This window comes from Pseudorasbora parva, chromosome 5 (genome assembly GCF_024679245.1).
Source record: "Pseudorasbora parva isolate DD20220531a chromosome 5, ASM2467924v1, whole genome shotgun sequence".
Taxonomy (NCBI): domain Eukaryota; kingdom Metazoa; phylum Chordata; class Actinopteri; order Cypriniformes; family Gobionidae; genus Pseudorasbora; species Pseudorasbora parva.
This window is the reverse complement of record NC_090176.1, coordinates 19,899,581-19,906,837: the sequence shown is the minus strand read 5'-3', so window position 1 is coordinate 19,906,837 and position 7,257 is coordinate 19,899,581. Positions and strand designations below refer to the sequence as shown.

The following is a 7,257-nucleotide window of genomic DNA, read 5'->3' as shown; positions in this document are numbered from 1 at the left end:
TACAACTTACACCACCTGCCTCCAGGGCGGCCGTCTGGTCGTCCAGCGGTCCGCCGTCCGCGCAAGGGCGTCAGCCGTGACAGTGTTTCGACTCCAGGGGAGCATCCTACCAACCGATGCTTTCAGATGGTTGCGAAGTACAGCTCGACCCGAGCCTAAAAGGTGAAGCAGAAGACACAGAGCAAAAAGTGAAAGATATTGAACACACACAACCGGCCATTTCCTGAACCAAGCCGGGGGGCCACCCAGAAGTGGCGGCCGCACTAGCTCTGGGGGGCGGGGCTAGCAAAACCAGTCTAACTGCGCACCGCGAAGAGAGGCCTACCCCGTCCCCACGACCACTGGCTGAGTCGCGATTTATTCTGCTATACACCTTTTTGCATTAATAACAACCCCCAAATGCAGAAGGGGGGTGGGCATTGGCCGGACGACCCTACTGCGGGGAGGCCGGGTAGGGATACAAAGCTCCTGCGGGGATACCGACAGGAGCCCGGGGCAACTGCCAGGGCGATATGCCACCGCGAGACGCCACCGTCATCCCATCAAAAGCCTAGGCCAACTTGATGCACTAGCATCGGTCTGATAAGCCCACAACAACGGCCCTAAAAAGGACTGGGACAGACCTTACTGCAGTTCATGCGCTAGCCTAACCTCACAAATTCATCTAGGTATTTCACTAGCAGAGGTGCCACCGCTACCCAGAGGTGGCTACAGCTAAAAAAGTTCGCCAGGAGAACATACGTCAGTTTATATCGCCGCTGCATGCCCGCGGCATGTGCGGTGGCCTCAACTGCTCATATTACACATATCCAGAAGAGAAAACAGCCTTATAAACTGTTGCTACACTAGCAAACATAAGCCTACATAAACACACTATGTTTATACAAACATCGTTCTAGCCACCTTTACTGGGGAACTACAGGCCCACTTCTCCAACTGTTACACTTTTCTTCATCTTTTGTAGACAAAATATCCCTCAAGGAAGCATAGAGTCCAAACATACGGCATTGAAAAGAAGAATGTTTGCCCTAAAAGGGGACTCACCCGCTGTCTTCAGTGCCTCATCGCTTCATGTAACATGCATGCTTCGGCGCACTAACCTGAGGGTGGGGCGCTTTATTCTCACATGTAAGGCCGAGGAGGCGGCCGCGAAATCCTGCTTTTCCCAGAGACGATGCACTGTGTGCGGGCAGAGCACACACCGGCCTGGCAGGCTTTCGTCAGAGTCTCACCTCCGCTCATCATCAGCCCGCGCGGCCTGGCGTAAAGCGTGCCCGGGGAGAAAAAAGAAAAACAACAGAACAACAAAGGAGGGGACACAACATCACTTCCGCGCCCTCGGGGGCGTAGACTCACCACCTCGCTTTGGGCGCTGGAAGCGGTTCTTCTCCCCGATGTCCCTCCTCCTGTTGCGGGTGTCCCGCCTCTTCCACATCCTACTCCTCCACGGAGGGGGCGCACGAGAGGCCACGCTACTGCGTTGGCCAATTTTTTTTTTTTTTGATGATCCTCGGATCTTGATGGGCCAGGGACACCCTCCTGCCTGGGCGCCGCCCCAGACCTCAGCGGAATACACGTTCTATACACCGCTGAGCGCGCCCTCGCCTCTCTGAACTTTCCCACCACCGCCTCGACGGAGGTGCCGAAAAGTCCAGAGGGCGAGACGGGGCATCGAGGAGAAAAGCCTTTTGTTTCACCCCGATGCCCACCAAGTTTAGCCACCGATGCCTCTCCGTGGCGACCATAGCCGCCATCGACCGTCCGATGGCGACTGCTATGTGTTTGGCCGCCCGGAGAGAGAGATCCGTGGTGCGCCACTCAGCCAACGCATCAGGGGGTAGGCCCTCCCCCCGATCGAGGTCCCTCAGCAGGCCAGCTTGATAAGCCTGCAATACAGCCATTGTGTGGAAGGCCGCCGCCGCCTGACCCGCCGATGTGTATGCCCTGCCATTAAGACGTGAAGTCGTCTTTAATGGTTTCGATGGCAGGGCTGGAGCTTCACATCCAGCAGCTCCCCATACACGGGGTAGGATGGCTGGGAGGATTTGGCCTCAGCCTTATTTTCCTCCTCATCCACAGCCATCCTCTGATCGACTGGAAAAGCACGGGCTGACGAAGAGGAGGAGTCTCCATCCGACTCCTCCTCCGTCCGCCTGCTCTCGCGACCTGGCTGATCGTCCGTGAGCCCTGTGTTCCCCAGACGATGAGCCAGATCCATCTGGGAGCCCCAGGACAAACGCCGCCGCTCAGCCTCGGCATGAGCGGGACCGCTCCCAAATGCTGGCTCTTCTTCCCTCGAGAAGAAGGCCAAGCGAGAGCGGAGCGTCCTCAGTCGGAAAAACGCTCGCAGTTTGCGCAGGAAGCCCCCTCGAGAACCTCCTGCGCGTGCTCTTCCCCCAGGCAGAGCAAACAAAGGGTGTGCGTGTCCCCAGGCGTGAGAAACCTGGGACACGGATCAGCGCACTTCCTGTACGCTCCCTTGGATTTACGTGTGCACTTCATTTCACTTTAGAAAGACTTTCTAGCGAACCAGACAAAACAATCCCTGAAGAAGAAAGTATGTTGTCATGCCTTTTTATACTTCCTGGTCGCACGGTGATGACATCACCAGCTGCCGATGGTCAGTAGGATTGTGATTTGATAGCGATTTCAGACACCTGTCACGCTGAAGGCGTTCCCCGTAGCGTCAGCTGACGCAGCGCGAGTTCCCTTTCGAAAGGGAACCAATTTTAATATAATTTCATGATGTTTTTTATTCATATCATCAGATACTAATTGTGGGCCTATGGAGCTTTAAAGTTTACTCCACTCTTCTCCCAGTTCATCGGCCACTTACTTTTAATGTATTTCGGGAAAATCTGATAAATATTTGTGCTGCAAAATATATATGGCAGCACCCAACCATCTCACGTTATAGATCAAGATCAAGGTCTTTTATAAAGTTTTTTTTTTTTTTTTTAATTACAAAACACACTCACTTACACATATTTGAGAATCGGAATATCAAATAGTTAATGAGATGGTAAGCAAGTTTGTGAATATTTTGAATAAAAAAGGAAAAAAGAAATAAAAGCGATAGATGTCATACGTGTCATGTGACATGCATGATGCCTCCCCATGGAAACTAAAATACTAAAATACTCGTCAACTGATCCCAAAACTCCAGTATCTTTATTTGTATGTTTTCTGATAAGAGTACCTTTATTTTGTCCTTGAAAAATTATGTTTTTCTCAGCTTGCTTCTCAACGAATGCCATTTCCCCTCAGCACAAGTCTGGTGTCATTTTATAGTGCAGCATTCCAACTTTGTGAATATTCATAGTGAATTCTCCATGGTATGAGACTGAACCAATGAAATGTGGTTTTCAAACTCTGATGTAAACAAAACGATCTTACTCGTGCTGATTGACACATCTGAAGCTTACACACAAAGATGCCTCAGACAGCGTTTAATCCCAATATACACAGAAATCAAATGTATCTTTAGTGCTGGCAGGTCACGTTAGTCAAGCTCACATCAGCTGACTGTCAGCTGATCATGTCTACCTATAGGAATGCGAAGTCTATCACAGAATACATATATATAAGCTCCTTCCAAACTATCAACAGCTACTGTGTTCTCCAGAGCTCACCTCTGACTTAACTTGAGGAAACTTTCCTCTGACTTACTGTGAGGAAACTTTCCTCTGACTTACTGTGAGGAAACTTTCCTCTGACTTAATGTGAGGAAACTTTCCTCTGACTTATTGCGTGGAAACTTGCTGTTGACTCGTTTGTGGAAACTAGCTGCATGGAAAACTTTCCATTTGTCCTGGGGAGTCTTATTATTATTATTATTATTATTATTATTATTATTATTATTATTATTATTATTATTATTTAGTCAATAAGGGTTTGGTGGGCTTTTTTGATGTGGAACCAGTTGGTTCTTATGTAGCTTTGGAAAGCGTCTGAGGACCATCGCCCAAGAGCTTGGATCTGCTGTTGGGAGAGGCCTTTTTGATCTGCTGAGGTTGCAGCTCTGATGTGAAAGGAGTGGCTTGAGAAGTTCTTTCCTGGGACGCCTGACTGTTGGAGAACGGATTTGAGTTGTTTCTGGAACCAAAAACATGTCACAGGTTTGTTGGATTCATCTGTGAACAGGGGTTCCAAAGGAGATATGGTTTGAGAAGTTTTCCATTGAAGATATGCCGTAACTGATTGGTATGGTTTGATTGGGTTAAGAGAGTTTAAAAATGAAGTGACCCTTTTTTATTTGGTCGGTCTTACTTTGTTTGATCAGATATGAAATGGTTTCCCCATCTAATACTGATAGGTCTGAGATAGTTGGGTGGACTTTTGGGTCGAATTTTGATGTGATAGTGAGTTCGGATCATCTAAGGAAACCAAAAAAGGCTAGTACGAACATGGCATCTAGAGTGCGGGCGGTATTGGGGGGCTGATACCCTGTGTGGAAGTTGTGAATGCATTTGGTGAGGATGTCTAGCGTTATTAGTTGTCTTGTGTCGGGACGGGTGGGCTGGGATTTTTGGATCCCTTTGATCAGGAGAGAAGTTTGAGAATTGTTCATCTCGGGGGAGGGGGCGCTGTACATCAATTTGTGAAAAATTGGATGCCGCTTAAGTACCCTTTTATGGACCTGATTTGGAGGCCCTTTATGATATTAAGGTAGGAAATGAATAAGGTTATTGAAAGGAGAGCGAAATCAGGGAATGGCATGTTGTAAGAGACGTGGAAAGCTCTAAAAAAATTCCAAGCAGTTATATAAGATTGAAGGGTCCTGGGAGAAACTGCTTGGAGGATGGTCTTGAGCGATGCCTCGAAGAGAAGTTTCAATGGGTGGGTTACGGGAATATCAGTTCTGAATAATGAGGTACTGGAGTTGGGAATTGATCCGCCTCTGGAGACAGCATCCTGAATTTCTGAAACAGAAAACGAGACAAGGAGTCAGCGATTTTGGTTTGGATCCGGGGACGTGTTTAGCTGTTATGATAAATTGGTCGCAAGCTGAAATCCAAGTAAGACGTCTTAGCAATGGCATCATGGAGGGTGCGCGAGAACGGACTTTATTATTGCAGTGAACTGTTGCCTCATTGTCGCAGTGCACTAGAATGCTGCTAGCCGCCCATTCTTAACCCCACAGAAAAGCCGCTACTACGAAAGGGTAAAGCTCGAATAGCGCTGAGGACTGTGAAGTGTCCTGGAGCTACGGTGGCCATGTAGAAGCGAACCAGCGACCTTGGTAAAATCCCCAGTAACCAATTGATGGGGTGGCGTCTGTGAACAGTTGGAAATCGATGGGGGACGAAACGAGGTTGCTATAGAAAAAAGCCTGTTCCACTGGTTCAAAAATGACAGCCATAAACCCAGTTCGTCACAACATGCTTGAGTTATCAAAATTAGGTCCTCTAGCGAGTGGACTGAACTGTAAAACTGTTGTAATTTTTGGGCTGTGCTACTAGCGGATGCAAGATCGTGCTAGCGTTTTCAACAGGAGCTGGAGGCCACTTGAAGGAAAAGGGGTTATGTACAACTGGAGCCTGAAACTGAGAAGCTGTAGGGCGGCCGCTGGGCCCAGCAGCATGCGGTACTACAGCGGCAGAAGCCACGGTGGAAGGTTGAGCCATGTCAGGAGGTTAAAGAGGGCATGCTAAGGTAGCATCCAGGGCGCGGCCCAGGCTTGCTGAAGGCCTGTTGCGGTGGCTCGATGGGCGCAGCCCGCCGGATCTTATATGGGATAATGATGGTGGTGTCTGGATTGGCGTGCTTTGGGCTCTGCTCTGCCTGTAATCCACCTTGGGAGCTGATGAGCGCTTAGGAGAGAGGTTAGTCGTTTGTGTAGAAACATAAAGATTGTATTACTCTGCTTTGTTCATTTTTCGTGATGCTTGTATGTCCTCGTTACCCGGTGCTTTCCTCAATCCTGCTACGGTCCATTTCCCGATAGGTGTATTGTTGGGATGGCTGAGCGGTAAGAGGAAGCCGGGGAGGAAGATGGAAGTCTTGTGGGTGGTGAAGACTGACCTTGGCGAGCGCATGCCTGTTCGAGCGGGCGTGCGGCCTCGTGAAGAACCCTGAGTCTTGCTTGAGAGGTCCGGCGCCAGATGGGTGTCACTGAGGCCGGTAGATTGTAACGGCAGATCCCTGGGGATATCTGCTTCATCGCTGGATGAGGAGCTTAGACGTTGAGACATAATGAAGCAAATGCTGATAAACTGTCAACAGAACAGAGGTAAGACTGTTGCGTGTATATATACACCTCTTTTTGATTAGCTGAGTGCTCTTCATCTGTGTCAATTATCTGAAAGCCCTCCTCCCGAATCTTTGTTAATAAACATTGTTAATTGACGATGATCACGCTATTTTTTATATGTATATGATTACATGCGATCGCTCGATTCACTGCGTCTTACTCACGTGTGTTTTGATCAGGAGATTCAGTACTCTCTTTCAGAAGATGCGCAAAAGCGCCCCCCTAGCGCCCAACAGTGAAAACACGGAAACACCGAAAATTCCGTTATTGGCCTAGAAGCATTTTCTCACAAATATCGGAAATTTCTGTGTTTGGTGGGGAAAGAGTTAAAATGGTTATTAATGAAAACATTATATGAACTTATCTTAAAACATCTGCAACCAGTGGATTGGCCTTTTGCCTTGTCCTTTTAAATGACAGTTTGGAAGCAAATTTAAACATCAAGGCGGGAAGCACGTGAAACAACCAAGCGCTGGGTAGAATCAACCAAGCATTGCGACCCAGCAGGTTTAACCCAACGACTGGAAATTTGAAACTATCCAATGGTGTCTAAAATGTGATGAAATAAACCAACAAAAATCTTAAAGCAGCATTTTGGGTTAAAAAACAACCCAGCATTATTTATAGTGTATGTGACATCAGTTTGTTGATTAGAATCTCTTGAAGCATTGGAAATACATTTTGGTCCAAAAATATCAAAAACTACTTCCTGGTTCTAGTAAAAACTCGAGCTGCTGTGTTTTGGACAAGTTGGAGTTTGTTTATTAAGTGAGCAGGGCAACCACCCAATAGAGCAGTTGAGCTCATGAACACATGTACTAACTGTTCAGCATGTGCCGTAATTTAGATATATTTTTAAGATGGTAGAATTCAGTTTTACAGATGCTATACCGAAAAAAAGTAAAAAAACTGTAAAAACGATATATCTCTGGCAGAAAAGTTTTCAGACAGATTCCATAAAATTACAGTAAAAAAAACATTTCACAAAATGATGTGCAATAAAT

At 47.4% G+C, this 7,257-nt stretch overlaps 1 pseudogene; it reads right to left on the bottom strand.

Moving 5' to 3' along the window:
• Positions 1–3,879: 3,879 nt before the first annotated feature.
• On the bottom strand, positions 3,880–6,194 carry LOC137075853 (uncharacterized; annotated as a pseudogene).
• Positions 6,195–7,257: the final 1,063 nt, after the last annotated feature.